Source organism: Suncus etruscus, chromosome 7, assembly GCF_024139225.1.
Source record: "Suncus etruscus isolate mSunEtr1 chromosome 7, mSunEtr1.pri.cur, whole genome shotgun sequence".
Lineage (NCBI taxonomy): Eukaryota > Metazoa > Chordata > Mammalia > Eulipotyphla > Soricidae > Suncus > Suncus etruscus.
In genome coordinates, this window is record NC_064854.1 from 93,061,227 (window position 1) to 93,083,249 (window position 22,023).

The window sequence follows — 22,023 nt, forward strand, 5'->3', positions numbered from 1 at the left end:
CTGACGTAAGTTATATTCAAGCCTTCATAGTTTAAAATTTGATTATTTTCCTGATGAGGAGAATTTGTTTCTGATATTGAGTTTTTACTAATTTCCCAAGAACTATTCCTTGTGAGGGAGGCGAGTTTATTGTATTCTCTCTAAAAGGCTGAGGTGGAGGGTGGACGGTTGAGAATCCTAGAGAAGCACTCTCTGACCAGGCCATTTCATTATCATTAGATTCATCTTTAAGCCAAAATCCCCAAGAGAAACCTCTAGAGGCTCTACTTGCCTAGCACCAGTAGGGATGCAGCAGAACATCAACCCCAGGACTTCTGGCTTGCTTTTGTGTAACAACGCTGAATGCTTTCCTAATATTTGGGTTTTTCTGGATTTTCAGATTATTAGAAAGTGCTTTAGAAACCTTCAAAGCAAGGCTAAAATAATCAGCCCATGCCTCAGCAAATATTAATGCAAGGTTAGAGAATAATTTTGATTCTCACTAGTTATTCAGTCCAAATAAAAAGATTCAGTCTGAATTTTTTTGAACCTCACAATACATACAAAATGAAATATCAAGGAAAGCTATCACTAATGCACTTAGCATGAAGAGAAGCCAGGGTACTTTAATCAAAGCCCAAGCAAATGTCATCATGTTGAACCAAATAGTCTTATGTTTAAAACGCCAGAAAAGTTAAATCCACCAGAGAAAAAAATGAAAAAAAATTATCTGATCTTGGCAGAGACCCTGCTTGATTCCTTGTTACAGTTATACAGATATAGCCCAGAGTATATCTGCTAGATTTTAGTCCAGATGATCTCAGCTGCTCTAAGACAAGATGCTCACTTCCTTGGTGAGCTGCAACAAGAGCATGCCACAGGCTCTGCACTTCAGCTCAAGCTGTTGTAAGAGGCGCCGGCCCAGGTCATGGGGCTGGGTGGGCCTGAGGTTCCTTGGAGCTAAAAACCACAGCACCAACCAGTGCACACTAGGGAGCCCCCCCCCCACCCACAGTTTGCTGTCTTCTAGACATCTTGATGATAAAAAGAAGAAGGTGGAAATGAAGAAGCCCAGTGAAGCTGAACGAAGAAGCTCTTTTCAGAACGAGAGAGAGAGAGTGGTCCTCTTCTTCCTAATAAATACCAGGAAGGAAGGAAGGAAGGAAGGAAGGAAGGAAGGAAGGAAGGAAGGAAGGAAGGAAGGAAGGAAGGAAGGAAGGAAGGAAGGAAGGAAGGAAGGAAGGAAGGAAGGAAGGAAGGAAGGAAGGAAGGAAGGAAGGAAGGAAGAGAAGGAGGAAAGAGAAAGAGAGAGAGAGAGAGAGAGAGAGGGAGGGAGAGAAAGAGAGAGAGAGGAGATGGTTTTGGTTCCATAGCTTCTCTGTCTCCCTACCTGTGCTCTTTTGCTTGCTTGCAGTTAGCTTGTGGTGAAAGTTCTTGAGCCTGTTTCATCTCCCTCACCTGGTGTAGATTATTTCCTGTGTCAGTGTTGTTTCCATATCATCATCCCCCAATTTCCTTCCTCTACAATCAAGTTTTTCCATGTTGTAGCAAAATAACTTATCTTTTCTTTTAGCTAAACAGTACTTTATTTGTATCCTATATATCATGACTTATTTATACATGCATCTGTCATGAGGCATTTGTTTTGGTTATATAAGATTTTGGTTATTGTAAATAGTAATTCCATGAGCATAAGTGTTCAGATGTCTTTTCAAATGAATGTTTTTGTGTTCTTGAAATAAATGATAAGTAGAATCACTGGATAATATGGGTTTATGTGTACACACACACACACACATATATATATATGTATATAGATCTATTTATATAAAGAAGTCTCCATACTACAGGGCAGGCCAAACCCTGTCTCTGCTAAAGCCAGGCCTGCTGCACTCATCATCTACAGCTACTGTTTGCCAAAAGCTGACTCATCTACTGCTCTTTGCAAAGACATTAATCTGATCAAGATTCCAGGTATGCCAGTATTTTGGACTGATATCATCAGGACTTTTATGGAATAGATGTGGGTACCCTCCCACCCACCTCTTATACTTCTAGAAGGCCTGGCAACCAAAAAACACTCCACAAAAGCAGCTGTATCAGCAATATTGCTTGTGTTCCTGGAATATTCCTGGAATTCCAGTGCCAATTACAACTTTTTGAATATTGCATTGTGGGATCATACCAATTTAGATGCCAATGTGTATCTGAAGCCATCTAATGTTCATAAGCAAAAGATGTAATAGAATAATCAACTAACAATAACAGTTTACTAAACCTTTTGACAATGACTTGCTGACCTCAGCGTAAGACATAATTTTCATAAATTTTCTTTTATTTGCATTTTTTCTATCTTCCATTTAAATAATTTTGCTTTCACTTACTTGGAAACAAATGTATTGTGAACTGTGTGATACATATAAAGTAATTCATATATTAACTTTATATTTATATTATATATGGAAGTCTTTACACTGTTTCCATATATTTAAAACTAGATTAAATTCTCATTAGTAGTGATTAAGGGTAATTTTCCACGGCTTTTCCAATAGCACTAATTTTGCTTCCCTCATCTTGTTTTTTTAAAGATTATTTCATTGATAGTTCATTGTTATTTTGACTTGCTAACAGGTCAAAGAGACATAAGAGGCAGTTTTAATATTTGCAACAGCTATAATAAACTACAGAATAAACTTAATTTAGTTAAAGGCAGAATCATGGCACAAACATTACCAAGTAATATCACTCTGTTTTAGTTTCATCAAGTATTTTTGTATGCAATAGGAGAACCACAATGATTATAACTTACTCCATACGATGCAGATTATATGTGGTGCCTGGAATTGAAACTGGTTGACTGCATGCCTTATTTGCTATACTTCACTATCACTTAGGCCCATCAAGTATTTCTGTTTAAACTCATAACTAGAGGAAATGTTAAATTTTAGGTAAAAGTTAATGAGAAGAAACATATAATTTTTTCTTCAAGGTAGCAAACTTATAGAATTATATTTGTGTCTCCTTGGGTAGGGTTCTAGAGATATTATGTTTAAAAATTGGCAAAGATACTGGTATGTGATTTTCTTTTTTTGGTAGTATATCTTTCTGTTTTATTTTATTTTATTTATTTTATTTTTGTTTGGGGCCACACTGACGGTGCCCAGGAAATCTCTCCCAGCAGGCTTGGGGGACCATATGGGATATCTGGGATTGAACCTGGGGCTGTCCTGGGTCTTCAGCATGCAGGGCAAATGCCCTGCTGCTGTGCTATCACTCAGGTCCCTATCTTTCTGTTTTAGGTATCAGTATCATTTTGGTTTTATAAAAGCTTTTAAGGAGTATGTCTGTTTCCTCAATATTTTGGAAGATTTTGAAGAATATGAGCTCTAAATCTTCTGTGAAGTTATGATAAATTCATGAGTGAGTTTATCTGGACTTTTCTTCTCTTTTCTTCATGGTGCTCTTCTTCTTGTGGAGATTTCAATTTATTAACTTAAAATTTGTCTATTGAGGTTTTCTTTTTGGTTAAATTTGGGGAGTTAGTATAATTCTGAGAATTCATCTGATTGTATTAGTTTCTTGAGTTTGGAAGCATGAAATTTTAGAAGTAACCTCTTACAATTCTTGTGAATTTTTTTTTGTTTGTTTTTGTTTTTGTTTTTTGGTTTTTGGGCCACACCCAGCGGTACTCAGGGGTTACTCCTGGCTGTCTGCTCAGAAATAGTTCCTGGCAGGCCCGGGGGACCATATGGGACACCTTTGGTCCTGGATCGGCTGCTTGCAAGGCAAAAGCCGCTGTGCTATCTCTCCGGGCCCTCTTGTGAATTTTTAAAGTATCTGTTGTGATTGTTTTCCCACTGTTGTCTCGGCTCCTATCTTTTTACCCTTCTTTTCTTAGTGAGTCTTGTTTTGAGTTTGCCAATCTTTTTCATTTTCACTCTTTTAAAGAGTCAATTCCTGGTGTTGTTAACCCTTTGTATTGCTTTCTTATTTTTATATAATTGATTTCTGCTCTAATTATTTTATCTCCTGATTTGGGCTTAATTTATTATTCTATCTCTAGTTTCTTTTACTGACAGATTAGATCATTGACTTGAGTCCTTTCTTCCTGGTATATGCCTGACTAGCTAAAAATTTTACCTCCAAAATTATGTCTATTGAGTCAAATAGATTATGGTAGTATCTTTCTTCTTTTTTATTTTGAGAAATACTTTGATTTCATTTTCATTTTTTGTTGTTCCAATTGTTATTTAACAGCATGTTACTTTGTTTCTAGGTATTTTGTCTTATCTCTACTTTTTAATCATCAATTTCTAATTTTATAACTTTGCAATGTAAGATATTTAGTACTAATCGATTTTTGTGAACTTATAGATATTTGGATTGTGTCTAGTACGTGATCTATCCTGAAAAATGTCCCATATACCATACCATGACAAAATAACTGAATTCATTATTTTTTGGGTGGTGAGTTTGAAGGGATATGAACATAACAGGGACTCAAGAGTGTCATTGAAGAGGGAAGAGATACACTTATGAGCATGAGAAATAATTATTAATATCATTTTTTAAATAATATTTTATTTAAACATCTTGGTTACAAACATGATTGTGGGTGATTTTTCAGTCATATAAGAGGACATCCCCCATCACCAGTGCAAAATTCCCATCACCAATGTCCCATATATCCCTCCATAAAAATATGGAACGCTTCATGAATTTGCATGTCATCTTTGTGCAGGAGCCATACTAACCTTCTCTGTATCGTTCCAATTTTAGTATATGCGCTGCCGAAGTGAGCACTATTAATAGCATTGTAAACTACAAAATCCATGTAAAAATTCAAAAACAATTTAAAAAGAGAAATTTTCCTTTTAGGACTAGATATGTAGCTCAGTGCTAAAACACTTGCCTCACATGTATAAGACCTTGGGTTTTGTGTCCAGGATCGAAAGTTAATGGCCCAGTCAGTCAATGCAGCCTCTTCCTGAACCTTGATACATAAACAATGAAATGTTAGAGGAAAATGTTCTTTAACTTCTTTCATTTTAACTTTTACTCCATGTAATATTTTCCATTAAATGAAAATGGAAGGAAAGCTGGGAGAATGGATCAGGCCCAGAACTGTAAATAAATAGTGAGGAGTGAGGTAAAGTGGTACATTGATGGTGATGGCTATCTCAAAAGAGCAAAAGTCAGGTTTCTTTGCTTTGTTCAAGAACATATCAATTTTAAATTATCTTACCAGTCTGCATATATATAATATATCTATTATCTATCTATCTATCTATCTATCTATCTATCTATCTATCTATCTATCTATCTATCATCTATCTACCTATCTATCTATCATCTATCTATATGTTTTTAGGCTACACCCACCTGTGCTCAGGGATTACTCCTGATTTGTTACTTAGAAATTGCACCTGGCAGGCTCAGGGGACCATATGGGATGTTAGGGATTGAACCTGAGTCTGTCCTGAGTTAGCAAAATGCAAGGCAAATGCCCTACTGCTGTGCTATTATTTTGGCCCCAACATTTTTTCAACTATCTACAACTATTTATAAATCTGGGAAATTTATCATTTGTGATAGTATTTCTTTAACTAGATGCTTAATAAACGTCTTTCAACAATTTATTAAATTAACTTTATTTTTTGCTTTTGGGCCACACCCAGTGACGCGTCAAGGGTTACTCCTGGCTCTGCACTAGAAATAGCTCCTGGCTTGGGGATCATATGGGACATAAGGGGATCAAACTGTAGTTCATCCTAGGTCAGTGCATGCAAGGCAAACACCCTACCACTGTGCTAGAGCTCTGGCCTAAGCAGATGACTTTTGGGAAAGGTAAGTTTGATCAATAATTTTAATATCTTCTGTCTTATGTAATATTTCTAAGAATTTTCTATTCATCTTAATAAAATATTCATTTCTACTACTTCTATGAGTTTTGGGCTATATTTCAAAAGTTCATTTATTTGTAATTTACCCTTATTACATACATTTTAACAAAAATTAAACATACTACTTCTTTACTAAATGACTTCATTCACAACTTAATTCATAATGTTTTTGTTCCTTTTATATCTAAGTGCCATCTTCATTCTATACTATTTCTCAAATATACCTAGATTTAATTTTAAGCTCTTCATTTGATTTCATTGATCTATCTAATAATTTAATTTAAATTTCCATAATAAAGCATATTTTTGGGGAGGTCACACCTGGCAGCGCTCAGGGGTTACTCCTGGCTCACTGGGGGACCATATAGGATGCTGGAATTTGAACTACCATCTTCTGCATGCAAGGCAAGCTCCCTATCTCCATGCTATCTTTCTGGCCCCTATAATAAAACATATTTTAATAACTTGAAACACTACCACCTTTTTGTGATACTTTCCTCCTATATGGATGTCAGAACATTTCTTTTTATTATTCTCAGGTTCTAAGATTAAACATTTTCCATTTATCTTACCTACTTTAAGTCACCTTCAATTACTGATGATGAGAAATCTGTTTTTAAAATGTTTTTCCAGTGTCTTATGGACTTTAGAAAGTAGAATTGAACTAGTTATTTGTGGTAGCGATATGACTAGAACATAGTTAGTTTTTATTTTTTGCCTTAGTTTACAATTTTCCATTGTTATTTCTACTATGATGGCAACTTCTATATTCTTACTAATGTTATCCCTCAACCCCACTAGTCCTATTAAAATACAGTGTGCTGTGCCTATTACTCTAATCTTTACAGAGTATCTTAATGGAGGTGGAATGTGTTTCTCTATCCACACCTTGCTGTTGGTGGTCACAATTGCATGCATTCCACCCTTGAACACATTCCTGTTATTGGCCACCTTCCAGATCTGACCAGGAGCCCAAGCGTCCAGACTTCCTAATGCTCTACAGCAGACAAATTGCTATGAGTGTGTTTTTATTTCCAAAGTTGTAAATCACACCAAATAGTTTTTATGCAATTTACAATGTGTCTGACAAGAAAACAGGTTGTTTCTGCCAAACCCTGACTTTTAATTGAACTTCTATTTGAGAATGGGGTACAATAAATAGTCCAACCCATGGTGGGGTTGGGTGGAGGGGTCATACAGAAACAGTAGAGACATTTGAGGAAGTCTCCTGGGAAAGCTAGAGGGCAAATAACTCACAGTTTTCTATATGGCTTGTTTATTTTGATTATTTTGGGACATGTTTCTTAAAGGGCCATTACAGAAAAGTCAATAAATTCATGACTTGATAGTAGTCAAGTAATCTGTTACTTGTTACTAACTTGTTACTAACAAGTAATCTGTTATGCATAGAAACTAAGATTTTCTTCAACATTAATTGAACTCGATAATCTCTAGTTTATCTAGTTTTGTTTATCCCATGCATGAAGAGTTATTTTTATGTAGGGATGACTTACTCATATCGTCCCCTTTGTTCAGTAATGGCTTCTTGGAAAGTGAATAAAAATTAAAAATTTAAAGTGAAAACTTAAAAATAAACCCAAAAAATTTTTCTTTGTCTTTTATTAGTATAAAAGTACAAATTAATAAGGAGATAATTGATATTAATATCATCAATTTTCTCTTGAAAACTGTATTTTCTTTCCAAACTCAAAACTATTAAAATAATAATAATTTTTTTTTGTTTTGTTTTTTTGGGTCACCCTGGCAGCACTCAGGGATCCTCCTGGCTCTACACTCAGAAATCGCTCTTGGCAGCCTTGGAGAACCATATTGGATGCCGAATTTGAACTACTGTTCTTCTGCATGCAAGGCAAACACCCTACCTTCATGCTATATCTCCAGATCCTAAAATAATTATCTTATTACTATGTATAGTATTGGAGAGTTTGGGTTTTAGCATTTTGTATCTTTCTCCTTGATTTTATAATCTGAAGTACCACTACTTAGCAGAGATATTAAAGATCTTAAAATCATCTTTAAATAGGCAAGGTTTATCATCCATAGACATGGTAGGAAAGATAGGACATCTAATGGATGTTCTAATGGACATCAGTAATTGAATAAATAATTTACAATTAAAAAGGGTACTCAGAAAACAGATGTCAGAGTGGTCTATTGGCACATGGTTTTAGATAGTTCAAGGTGTTTTGAAGAGATGATTTTTGAACTGAGGATTACATGTTCCTATTGTCAGCAGAAGAAACTAACAAAACTACACTGAACATGAGGATGAACTTGCATGGTTGAAAAACTAGGAAATAATTAATGTTGCCAGAACAAAGCAAGTAGAAGAAAATAATAAGAGATGAAGTAGGGCTAGGACCAGCATTTAATACCTAATAATCTATGATTTTTATATAAGTAGATGATTTGAAGAATGATTAAAAAAATCACTTGAGTGCTGATTTATGCTTTTAAGTTTATTTTGGTAGAAGCAAGTTGGTAGAAACAATTCAACATACCACTTTTCAAGTAATGGGAAATCTAAAATCACTCCACCAATAACACCCACAAAATACAAACAACAAAGGAAACTAAGGAACTCAACTTTAGTTACAGATAGAAACATAAACCTAGACAAAATCTGCATGCTCATCAAAATGTGTGAGTCTGGATGATGAGGACCTAAACTCATTACTCAAAGCTCTGGCAACAGAAGTTAAGGAAGCACTAGCCAGCAAAATTAGCTAATAAATAGATAAGAAATTCAATGAACTCAAAGAACTATTTCAAAAGATTGGAGAATCTGTATAAATGGAATCGAGGAGCTAAAGAACAAGGTAGTAAGACACAGTAGCAGCAATTTACAGGAGATGAAGCATTTAGAGAAACTTGAAGATAAATTACAAGCTAGCATTGATAAGAAAATTGAAAAAGAGAGACAAAAGGCTGAATGAAAATCTAAAGTATGCAAGAATAAAGATAAGAAAAATTATCTCCAAATTATAGGAATTCCAGAAGTGAGGAATAAAATAGAATTGGCAGGAACAAGTAGGAGAAATAAATAGTGATGATAAATAAATAGTGAGGAGAGAACTTCCTCACTCTCTGGAAGGATGTGGCTATACAAATTTAAGAAGCCAAAAGAGTACCAGACAAAATAGATTGAAACATTAGAACACTGAGACATATAATAATCAAAATGGCAAAAATGAAAAAAAAATGGTTTTCTTAAATCAATAATGGAGAAGAAAAAACTTAAATATAAAGGAAAGAACATAAGTATCCGATTAGATTTTCTATATGAAACAGCCCAGGCAAGAAAAGAGTGAAATGACATGTTCAAATTATATAATAAAAGAAACTTTCAACCTAAAGGCCACTACTAAGTGAATCTCTCTAATACAGACAGGGGATAGGACATGGAGGAGAGGGGCTATTGGTGATGGGAAGGTTGCACTGGTGAAGGGGGGTGTTCTTTTTTATGACTGAAACCCAACTACAGTCATGTTTGTAATCATGGTGTTTAAATAAAAGCATTATTAAAAACAAATAAATTCAACTGCTAAAAATAGATGGAAGGTAGAGGTAAAATGTTCTCAGGCAAACAATAATTGGTCACATTTGTAATAACCAAACTGGCTCTAGATGAATTACTGAAAGAGCACTAACATAAACCAAATAACCAACCATAAGAAGGAACAACTCCACAAGGTAAAATGGCACAAAAGCCCTTTCTGCCAATAGGATCCTTGAATGTCAATTGACAAAACTTCCATCAAAAAGTAGAGAGTGGAATGATAAATGAGGAAAGAAAAAAACATTTATTTGCTGATTATAGTAACATATCAAACATCTCGGGATAGACACAAGGCTCAGAGTAAAAGGATGGAATGCAGTTATATATAAGCCATTGGAAAACCAATAAATAAAAAAAGCTAGGGCAGTTATTTATAGCAGACCAAATTGCATTCAATCTCAAGAAAGTAGAGACAAAGATGGGCATAGATTGAAGTATATCTCTAATAAAAATATACCCACCAAATGTTGGGGAAGCAGTTTGTAAGGTTTTTGCTTACAAACCTAGAGAAACATATGAATGGAAATGTGATCGTAATGGAGATTTTATTTATTTATTTGGGGGGGGGCACACTCGATGACGCTCAGGGGTTACTCCTGAATATGTGCTCAGAAATCGCTCCTGGCATGGGGGACTAAATGGGATGCCGAAATCTAACCTAGGTTCGTCCTGGATCAATGGTGTGCAAAGCAAACATCCTACTACTGCGCTATCACTCTGGCCCCGCTAATGGAGATTTTAATACTTATTCTCATCACTGGATAGACACACTAGACAGAATATCAGCAAGAACATAAATAAAAATACTAGAAGATCTGGAACTAATAAATTCAGGGCCTTCCATCCTCAAAAAGTTGAATATACATTGTTTTGTAGTGCACAAAAAACTTTTGTCAGGATATATTACAGTTCAGGCCATAATTCATAATTATGAAATCAGGACTTACATAAATTCACAAACATGAAAATTATACCAAATATCCTATGAGACCACAATGCCACAGAGATAGATTATAAAAAAGACAATGTGGAGAAACTCTAACATCTGAAGACTGAAAAACATGCATGATGCTTAATAACACCTGGATCAAAGAAGAATCATAAAAAAATAAAAAGATTTCTTGTAATGAATGATAATGAAGAAATAATTAAATAAAATGTATGGGACAAGCAAAAGCAGCAATTAGTAATATAGGCATACATATAGATAGAATCAAAAGAAAGCCAACAACTTAATGGCACACCTTAAATATCTGGAAAACCAACAACAAAGGAATAAAAACACTGGTAAACAAACAGCCAAGAGCAGAAATCAATGTTATAGAAACCAAGAAAACAATATGAAGAATCAATGAAACCAGAAAGTTTGTTTTTTCAGGCCATACCCGTTTGATGCTCAGGAGTTACTCCTGGCTAAGCACTCAGAAATTGCCCCTGGCTTGGGAGGACCAAATGGGACGAGGGGGGATTGAACTGTGGTCCTGATCCTTGGCTAGTGCTTGCAAGGCAGACACCTTACCTCTAGCACCAACTAACTGGCCCCCAGAAACTTTTTTTTAAAGAAATAAACATGATAGAAAAAGCATTGACAAGACTCAAAAAACAAACAAACAAGGAAACAAAAAAGAGATAAAGTACTCAAATAAGTCATATAAGAAACAAAAAGGGAGAAATTACAGCAGAACCGCCAGAAATCTAAGATATAATTTTACCTTGATATGGTAGGGAAATTAGAAGAAATAAACAGATTTCTAAAATTATATAATCCAAAACTGAATGAGAAGGAATTAGATTACCTGAATAGAACAATTGCAAGCAATGAAATTAAAACAGTAATTAAGAATGTCTCCAACAACTGTGTGAAAAATAAAAGTGTATTGGCATTACAGACAATGACCTGAATTGAACAAACTAGTTTGCCTGGAGCTTAGATTTGGTCTTATGCCAGGAAACTTCAGGGATAGGGTCTCCTTGTATTTAGGCCAAAGCTTTTCCATTCCATGTCCCTCATATTTTGGTGGGCCTATGCAAACAATAATTGCCACTCTAACACCGTTTTTACTGTGCTCCTTTGACTCTAATTCTTAAGAGAAACAAACCACTTAAACTTTTGAGGTTAACTTAAACTAAAACGCATGTGCATGGAAATGTAAAAAAGTACTTTGTCTTCAATGTTTAAGGAGTTACATAAGTGTTATGTCTTTAGATTGCTTTGTGTGCTGCTAAGAAATATTACAATCTGGGGACTTGAGGGACAAAGCAATTGTACATAGCTTCTTTTTATTTTTCTTAATGTTCTTTGGCTGAAAAAGATATCAGCAATAGGACTACTGAGAATTCTGTTTATGGGTGATTGTCCTTCCACTGTAACTTTACCTTGTCCTCTTTCTTTGCATCTTTGTTCTCATAATTAAAAATAAAAAATTAATAAAAAAAGAATGTCTCCAATAATAAAAGCCCAGGACCAGATAGGTTTAAGGGCGAGTTTTATCAAATGTACAGAGATTTACTGACATCGATTCTTAAATTCTTCCAAAATTTTGAAATATTAGAAACTCTCCCTGATACTTTCTATGAAACTAATATTACCCAAAACTGACAAAGATGCTATCAAACAGAAAAATTCAGACTAATCTCTCTGATAAAAATTGATGCAAAAGTCCTCAATAAAATCTTAGCATACTAAATTCAACAGCACATCAAAAAAGCTGTAAAGCATGAACAAGTGTGTTTTCTTATGAAAATACAAGGTTGGTTAATTATATGCAAAACAATTAACATCATACACCACATCAGTAAATGGAAAGATAAAATCATAGAATCATATCAATGGAAATATCAATTATGTCAGTTAAAATCAATGGAGAGAAAGCTTGTGAAAAGACCCAACACACTCATGTATTCTTAAAACCCTTAGCAAAGAGGCTGGAGAAATAGGACTGCAAGTAGGTAGGGCATTTGCCTTGCATTCAGCTGATCCAGGTTCTTTCCCCAGCATCCCCTCTGGTTCTCTGAGCCTGTTAGAAATGATTTCTGAGCACAGAGATATGAGTAGCCCCTGAGCACTATTGGTTGTGGCTCCAAAACAAACTAAAAAAAAAAAAACCAAAACAAATCAAAAACAAGCAAAAAACTCTCAGCAGGAGTAAAAGGAACCTCAAGATATTAACAATTATCTATAAAAGTTTATAGCCAATATTATTATTATTTTTTTAAATATGGAATGCTTCACGAATTTGTGTGTCATCCTTGCACATGGGTCATGCTAATCTTCTCTGTATTGTTCCAATTTTAGTATATGTGTTGCCGAAGCGAGCATCAATATTATTTTTAATTGTAAAAAAATGAAGATGTACAAGCCAAGGATATCTGTTATTTCCACTCTTATTTAACATCATATTAGAAGTTCTAGTAATAGCAGAAAGAAGGAAATAAAAAGCTCAAATTGAAAAAGAGGAAGTTAATATATGTCTATTTGCAGATGACATGATGATATACATAGGAGGCTTTAAAGTGTCTACAAAAGAGCTAGTAGAGACAATAAAAATATAGCAGAGTTGCAGGCAACAAAATAAAAATACAAAAGTCATTAGCATGCCTTTATAAGAATAAATAATCAGAGGAAATAGTGATCAAAGAGTATCTCATTTAAAATAGTGTCAAAAACATCAAATAACTAGGAATCAACTTAACAAAAGAGGTTAAAGACATATACCATAAAATTTTTAAAACACTTAAGAAAAAAATTAAAGAAGATTTGAGAAAGTAAAAAAAAAATCATGTTTCTGAATTGGACTTAGTATAGTCAATTATAAAGCTTCTGTGGAATCATAGTCAAAACCATACTGAAAATAAGAAATTGGGAGGCATCCCATCAAAGCCATAGTTGTCATAACAGCATGGTACTGGGACAAAGAAAGATTGGTCAGAATAGAATAAAATATCTAACAAATAGCCCCAGAATGTTTGGTTAACTAATTTTAGTAAAGGATCTGGGAACATGAAATGGAATAAATATAACCCCTTCTCTGGTGTTGGGACAAGTTGATAACTACATTTAAAAAATGAAGCTGGAGTTATATCTCACATCTTATAAAAAAGTTAACTCAAAGTGTATCAAAGACCTTGAGATCAGACCAGAAGTTTTAAAATACTGTTAGAAAACATAGGCAGAGGGATCGCAGTGATAGCACAGTGGTAGGACATTTGCATGTGGCCGGTCCAAGACAGACTTGGTTTGATTCTCTGCATTCCATATGGTCCCCCAAGCCAGGAGCGATTTCTGAGCACATAGTCAGGAGCAACCCCTGAACATCACCAGATGTGACCCAAGAACCAACCAACCAAACAAACAAACAAAAAACAAAGAAATCCAAACCAACAAAAAACAAAAACAGGGGGCCGGAGAGATAGCATGGAGGTAAGGCGTTTGCCTTTCATGCAGGAGGTCATCAGTTCGAATCCCGGCGCCCCATATGGTCCTCTGTGCCTGCCAGGAGCAATTTCTGAGCGTGGAGCCAGAAATAACCCCTGAGCACTGCCGGGTGTGACCCAAAAACCAAAAAAAAAAAAAAAAAAAAAAAAAAAAAACAAACCAAAAACAGGTAGAATGCTCTAGAACCATTGAATGAGTCTTTAAAATTATCCCAATGGCAAAGTCATCAAAATATCAAACTGAACCAATGGAACTACATAAAACTAAGCATTTTCTATATAGCAAATGAAAAACGGGCCAAAGCTAATAGCCTAAGTGGGAGAAAATAATTTTACTCAACATATCAATAAAGGGTTGATATCTAAGATATACAAAATTCTCATAAAGATGAACCCTTAAGTTTTAAGAAAAATTAAAGACATTGAAATAATTCCCAGAGTTGAGGGCTGGAAGGACCAGCTCAAGATATAAAGCTCACCACAAAAATGGTGAGTGCAGTTAGAGAAATAACTACTCTGAGAACTATTATAACAATTTCAGTGAGTGAGGGATGTAGAAAGCCTGTCTCAAATACAGGTGGGGGTGGGAGAGGGAAGAGATGGGGCATTGATGAATGGAAGGTTATACTGGTGAAGGGGGGTGTTCTTATTATGACTGAAACCCAACTACGATTATGTTTGTGATCAGGTGTTTAAATATAGAATTTGGTAAAAAAAAAAAAAAGAACCCCTAAGTTCTAATATCCCCCAATATGTGTGAAAGTAAATTAATAGATACCTTTCTAAATAAGACCAACAAATGATCAGTTGATCACTAGACACATGAAAATTTCTTATCAACACTTATCATTAGTGAAATCCAAATCAAGAGTGTGAGATGTCATCTTACATCAATGAGAATGGCATACATATATCAAGACTTCTGAGAACAATCTGAGTTGACAGGAAAGTGTCAAAAAAAAAGGAGAAGAACTTTCATTCATTGCTGGTGGGAATGTTTTCTGATTCAGTATGCAAGGTTCTCAGAAACTCAGAATTGACTTTTAATTTTGAGTCAATTTTGTCAGGTTAGAAAAGCATTCATTCAAAGGACATGTACACACAATTATTCATTGTAGCATTAAGTGCAAAAGCTAAGAGTTGGAATTAACCTAACTGTCCAACAGCAGATGAGTGGATCTTAAAAATGTGGTTTATATATACAGTGGAATAGTACGTAGCTTTAAGGATTGATTCAATCATGCAGTTCACTGCAACAAAGATGAAACACGAAGACATGTTACCCTATTTCCCGGCATATAAGACTACTTTTGAAACGAAAAAAAAAAAGTCAACCAAAAATCGGAGGTCGTCTTATACTCTGAGTATATCTCGAAAAACATTTTGATATGCCGCTAAACGAAATAGTCTGGATATTGCCACGAAACGAATTTTCCAACTTGACCCTGCACCAATCATTGCAAGGCTGCTCGGACCACCTCTTTAACTCAGCCAATCCAAGCAGGCTTTTTATGCATGCAAATTATACAATGTTCTGTACCCGATTCTACATTGTAAAAAGCCTGCTTAGATTGACCAGAGTCAGAGAGGAACCTTTGAACCTTTGCTTGTTGTGATTGGCTCACTATGGTACATACAGTTGCAGCACAGGAAAGTTCTGTCTTATACAGTGAATATAGGCCTAAACCTATGTTTTAACTGTAAAATTAGGGAGTCATTTTATACGCTGGAAAATATGGTAAATGAAGTAAGCCAGAAGAAGGATAAATACAGGATAATATCACTCATATGTGGTATTTAGAATAAATGCATGAAGGAATGCAATGGTTTAAATGGAACTTACCTAGATCACTCTTGGCCCCCCCCCCCCGCCCCGCCCCCTGGTATAGTGTGGAGAAGGAAGAAATAGAGTGCAGGAGGATAAAGACAACTGTGAACAAATAGAGGTCAGGAGTCAAGGGAATTCAGGTACATTGGTGGTACATTGGAACAGAACTAATTATCCAAATCACAGAGTCAATATCACTCAAGTCATGAGACCCAAACTCTAACTACTAAATAATTTTAAAAGATGCCAATTATAATTGCAGGCTGGGGGCACAGGTAGGGGAAGTATTGGAAGGACTCTGGGAACTGGTGGAGGTAAGTTGATACAGGCCAACTGATGCAGAAACATTGTATGTCTAAGATTAAACTATAAATAACTTTGTAAATCACAATGGTTTAGGTAAGAAGAAGTTTTGAAAAGTTAAATCAGAAAGTTACAATAAGAACAGTAAAGTGAACAAGTTTGACTAGGTTTCATGAAAAGAAACTGGGAAGCTGCAAAAACAATGAATACGTATCTGTTTGGAACTTGAAAAAAAGATTATTTGACAGCTTTTGTGGAGATAGTTTGCTTGATTTGCCTCTATATACATAATCATAGCTTTTAAAAATACTTAAAAATTTTTATTCATTGCTGGTTTTGAGGAAATTGTTTATATATATACAAAGATATATAAATATGTACACATCCATATGTTTTTGGGTCATATCTGGCAGTGCTCAGAGTTTAATTCTGAAATCACTCCTAGTCCTCTAGGAGTTTACAGAACCACAGGGATTAAATACAGATTAGCATGTTCAAGACAAGAACCCTATCTGCTGTACTCTCTCTCTAGCCTGATTATGACATACATTGATGTAGTTTTTCTTGTTTATGTTTTTGTGATTCTTGGAAATTTTTGAGCTTCTTGAAATGTGGATCATTTATGTAGAAAACCTAAAATATTTTCAAAAATGGATGAAGGCTGGGAGTCCATTTAAGATCTTTCAATATTATGAAGTTATCAGGAGGGAGCCAACAACACAGAAAAGTAGTAGTCTGTGGTAAAAAAAAAAAAAAAAAGAAATCACAAGAGTTTAAATGAAGCCAAGAGAAAACTGGTTTAGTATTTGGTAATATATATTGAGGGAAGTTTCAGTAGATGGAGAGACCAGTATATACATATATAGTTGAACTACATTCAAATATTGATATTTTTTCAAAAGTTTGCTGAAATATAAGAAAGTTGAATTGGTTTGTCATGGCAGTGAATGTTGAGGATTATAAGTATGAGAGAAATAGAGTAAAAATAGGGTAAGATTATATAAATAAAATATAGATAAAAATATAGATAAAAACTGTGAAGATAAGAAAGGTCAGAAAAAGTCACAATATGATATGGGTAAAGTATTGTTTTATTTAGAAGGGTTCTGATATTCTCAACATGAAGGTGGAACATTATAGATTTTATAGCTATAAATCGACAGTTGAGGTTGATGGTCTCAATTTTTGAGGGGCAGAGGCATACTTGGGACTGCTTACTTCTGACACTGTGCTCAAAAACCCTGGTGGGGTTCAGGGAGACCATATGTGGTGCTGGCAATTGAACCTGGTTTGGCAAGCACCTTGCCTGCTCAATATTTTCTTTCCTTTTATAAAATTAGAAATAAAGTTTTCTTCTTAAAGTGGAAAATTTAGTGTGGATAAGGATCCTGAAATTGTATGAATGCATAGATTACATTAGAGAACTAGAAGGCAAAGCTGCCCAGGAATAAGTATATGGTATATTGAGTCATGCTAATAATCATTTGAGGTTGGAGTCTAGAAATTGAAATGATTATTGATTTTATTTGGAAAACTTAACAGCCTCAGTAATGGAGCTAAAAATGGTAACTATAGGACTGTAGTCTTACTTTGTAAATTAAATTAAATGAAAAGTGAAAAAGAAAAAAATGAAAGGGGAAAGCATGATGCTCTAATTATACCTTTAGTTTTAACTTTTTTTCATGCAAAAACAAATAATAAGAAACAGAATTCTAAGAGTTAGTGAGATAGCCTCATTATTTCCCAAGAGAATATAATTTCATTATTAATAACAGCAGTACATGTTATAGGATGTAACTTTTCAGCCTCAAAATAAAATGTTTTAAAATAAAATCATTATGCATACTTTTCAAATTACTAAAGGACAAAGAAAACAAATTTCACATCTTTGTTCTAATTTATTTAACATCCTGACATTTTGGCCTTTAATCTTCTCATCTCCAGGGATATGTCTTTCTCTCTGGACCTGAACATCACTCCCAATGTCATTAATGCAAACTCCATTTTTCTAACCGCAACTTCCTCTCTTTCCTGTTTAATTAAAACCATTAAATAGTTCTTGATCTCACTTTGATTTTTGTTTGCTTTGTTATTTGCCTATTCCTCTAATCTCTGTTTATTTTACTTTGCTATCTGTACTGCTAAGTCTTTGAAGGCTGCATAGTTTCAGTAACACTACTCCAGATAATCTAACCTCAATCATCTTTTATTGACATTATCATACTCCACCTAGTATGAAATCTACTCCTAGAGTTACTCCTATATTTTATCTTTTCTGTTTGAACAGCAGAAGAAACAACATAGCAAAAATTGAACCATCATAAATTCATGACCATATGAATGGAAATGATAGAGCCAGATAATCCTTTGGGTATTTCTACTTAGAATATAATTCTGTACAGTAATTTTTCTAAACTGCTCTATAAACTTTTTGAACACTTACTCAGTTCACCATATTTTCTTCTTTCCTTTCTTTTCCTTTTTGTTTTTCTTTTTGGATTTTTGGGCCACACCTGGTGATGCTCAGGCATTACTCCTGGCTATACACTCAGAAATCGCTCCTGGCTTGGGGGACCATATGGGACGCCAGGGGAACAAACTGCGGTCTGTCCTAGGTTAGCGTGTGCAAGGCAGATACCCTAACTATTGCACCACCATACCAGCCCCTTCTTTTCTTTTTTTGCTCGCTGTTTTGTTTTGGTTTTTGGGACAACCCTGGAGATACTCAAGGGTTATTCTTGGCTTTGCACTTCAAAAATCACTTCTGGTAGTGGTATTGCTGAATCATATGGGTGCTCAATGTCCAGTTTTTTTTTAAGGAATATCTATATTATTTTCCAGAAGGGCTGGATTAGATGGCATTCCCATTAGCAGTGAATGAGTGTTCTTTCTTCCAACACTCCTAGGGATATACTCTAGGAAAACAAAGACACAATACAATAATGCCCTCTGCACTCCTATGTTCATAGCAGCACTATTTACATTAGCTAGAATCTGGAAACAACTCAGATGCCCAAAACAGATGAGTGCCTAAAGAAACTGTGGTGTATCTGTACAATTTAGAGTTTCTTCTATTTCTAAAAAAGTTTTTATTATTGACTTCTAGGTCTTTAAAGTATTTGAATGAATTTATAGGTCCTTGAAAAATATTAGGTCTAAATTTGGGTGAAGATTTTATTGAATTTCTATATTTAAGCAGAAGGTCATTTGGACAATACTGATTTTTTTCCAATTCATAAGCATAGAATATTTTTTGGTTCTCTTTTTTAGGTTATCTAATATTTTCATGGTATATATCTTTCACCATTTTTGTTAACATGATTCTTATATATTTGGTAGTTTTGGACACTATTTTGAATGGGACAGACTCTTTGAGTGTTTTCTCTTTTGATATATCAATTGTGTATAAACATAATTTTCATATAATAATCTGATTTTTGTCACTGACTTTTGTGTCAATACTTTGTGTATTGGTTTATTTTTCTCTAGAAGTTTTGATTGCTAGGATCTTCTACAAAAATATCAACCTTACATTAAAAAGATAATAAGACAGGGATAGTCATTTCCTAATGAGAAAGGGATCTATACATCAAGAAGAACTCTTGATCTTAAACACAGTTAGTCATTTAGATAGAACATACAAACCATCAAAATATTTAAAACAAGTACTAATATTTCTAAAAGAATATATTTACCATAACACATTAGTAATAGGAGACTTTAACTTCTCTTTATCACTGCTGAATACTTCAAGTGTCAAAAATATCACATGGCTTGAAGGAAGACATAGAAGACCGCAGGCATATATATGAATCTTCATTTTTAAAAATCTGACCACGCATTCTTCTCTTGTATGCATAGGTAATTTTCCAACTTAGATTACATGCTGGGACCCAAAACTTTACTCAATAAGCCAAGAAAAAAGAATCATATTTTTAGTTGCCTTTTTTTCTATTTTATTTATTTTTTTGATTGTGCAATTTATATAACTAGTTTTTACTTTTTTATTTTAAGAATTTATTCAAGAGACAAAATTGATTAACATATTTTTTTTTTTTTTTGGTTTTTGGGCCACACCCGGTAATGCTCAGGGGTTACTCCTGGCTATGTGCTCAGAAGTTGCTCCTGGCTTGGGGGACCATATGGGACACCGGGGGATCGAACCGCGGTCTGTCCAAGGCTAGCGCAGGCAAGGCAGGCACCTTACCTTTAGCGCCACCGCCCGGCCCCTGATTAACATATTGAGGTGAACTAGCATAACATAATAAGTAACACAACATAACATATAATATAATAATACATGTAAGTCAAAGAACATTTCTGATTAAAACAATTTTTTTGGATTATTATGGCTTACATATCTTTCACAGTAGTATTTTAGGTATATATTAACATTGAATCAGGGGAATACCCATCACCAAATATGTCCTCCCCCATCCCAGTTCCCTTTCTGCAACCCATATTCCCCACCATCACCACCACCCCCCCCGGGGCTGCTAGAGTAGGTGGTCCCCTCTTTGTCTAGCTTACTATTAGTGATCATATATCTGTTTGGTCCTGTTACCCTCCCTTGTTTCCCCCACTATTTAAGAGGCTGAGCTAGATAAATTGAGTTATGTGGTTTTGTTTGAAGGAAAGAAAAGCAATAAATTAGGGTACAAAATAAGAAAAGGAAAAAAAAAGAAGTCAAATATGCTGAAAATAGGAGGAGTCCTTCTAGAGGCTTTCAACCTCAGTTTGATGTGAAAAAGGTAATTGAAACACCATAACAATACAGAAAGAAATATCAAATTAAATATCCAGTGAGCACTACAGCAATAAAGACAAGCATCACTCAATAGTCTCGGTTCTAAAATCAAATCATGCTGGAGTGCAAAAAGAAAGAGAAAGATAAGATAAAATAAAATAATATTGGAGACATCAACTTCAATCTCTACACCAAAATAAAGTTGTCAAAAAAATCGATCAATCTATAAATAAATATGTGGGAAAATGTTTGTTTCGTGCTTTTTTCCCCTTTTCGTTTTCCCCCCTGCATAGGCACAGTAACTATTGGGGATATTGTAGAGGAAATTCCCTTGGCCTAGGAGATACAGGGTTTCTCCACCCCTGAATATATTGTCATAGGATTAACTATAGACTCCTTGCATGATCATTTACTCTTCCCTTGGTGCTTTTGTGGTGTATGGAAGACTTCTGCTTCGTCTTGGATGGTAGCATCAGACCTCTGTATCTAGCAATATTGGTGACTGTGCAGCTCAAGGAATGGAGCTTATGATGAAGTCTTTCTTTGTGGTTCTAGCATTTATGCTTCTTCAGTGTCATTTTAAACCATCTTCTGTAGTTGGTGGTCTTGTTCATTATGTTGCTCCTAGGATGGAGCCTGGGATAAAGTCTTTCGTTGTTTCCGGAAGACCTGTTCAGTTGCAGTTGTCTCAATCAGACCTCTGGAATTGGAGATCTTGTTTGTTGAACAAGTTGTAGACCAAAAGCTAGGCTAGAGCATTTTGTTGCTGTTGTTGTTGTTGTTGGTGGTGGTGGTGGTCCCTGGCTGCATACTGTCCAGTCCTGGTTGTAAGAACCAGTCGTCTGTATATAGCAATCTTGGCTTTTGCACAGATCAAACGGTGACATGTTTTCTGATTTTGTCTTATTGTTAGCTGATGAGGAAGGACAATTTGCTCTTAGATCAATTAGTTCCCATTTCCTCATTGTCAGGTTATCAATTTAGAACTGGTGCATGGTGGCATCAGAGCAGCATAGTGAATGCCCTTGAGGGGGTTTGGCTCCTGGAGCTGTTGTGGAGAACTCTGTCGTTTCTATGTCTGGGATCCAGGAGTCAAAGCTGGATGGTCACTGTCTAGTTCCCTGGAGCCTAAGCTGTTTCCACATGATATACTTTCAGGGTGAGAGATGTCCCTGTGTTGTAAACAAGTATGAGTTCTTATCCCTTGTAGATAAGAGCTTATTTTACATGTACAATTTCCCCTTTGTTT

General features: G+C 35.0%; 2 non-coding genes across 2 annotated transcripts; both read right to left on the bottom strand.

Annotated features, from left to right (window-relative positions):
* Positions 1 to 4,675: 4,675 nt before the first annotated feature.
* LOC126015217 (U6 spliceosomal RNA) lies at positions 4,676 to 4,782 on the bottom strand. The gene has a single exon (XR_007498105.1). It is a non-coding gene; the product is annotated as a U6 spliceosomal RNA (small nuclear RNA).
* Positions 4,783 to 12,674: 7,892 nt separating this feature from the next.
* LOC126015248 (U6 spliceosomal RNA) lies at positions 12,675 to 12,781 on the bottom strand. The gene has a single exon (XR_007498134.1). It is a non-coding gene; the product is annotated as a U6 spliceosomal RNA (small nuclear RNA).
* Positions 12,782 to 22,023: the final 9,242 nt, after the last annotated feature.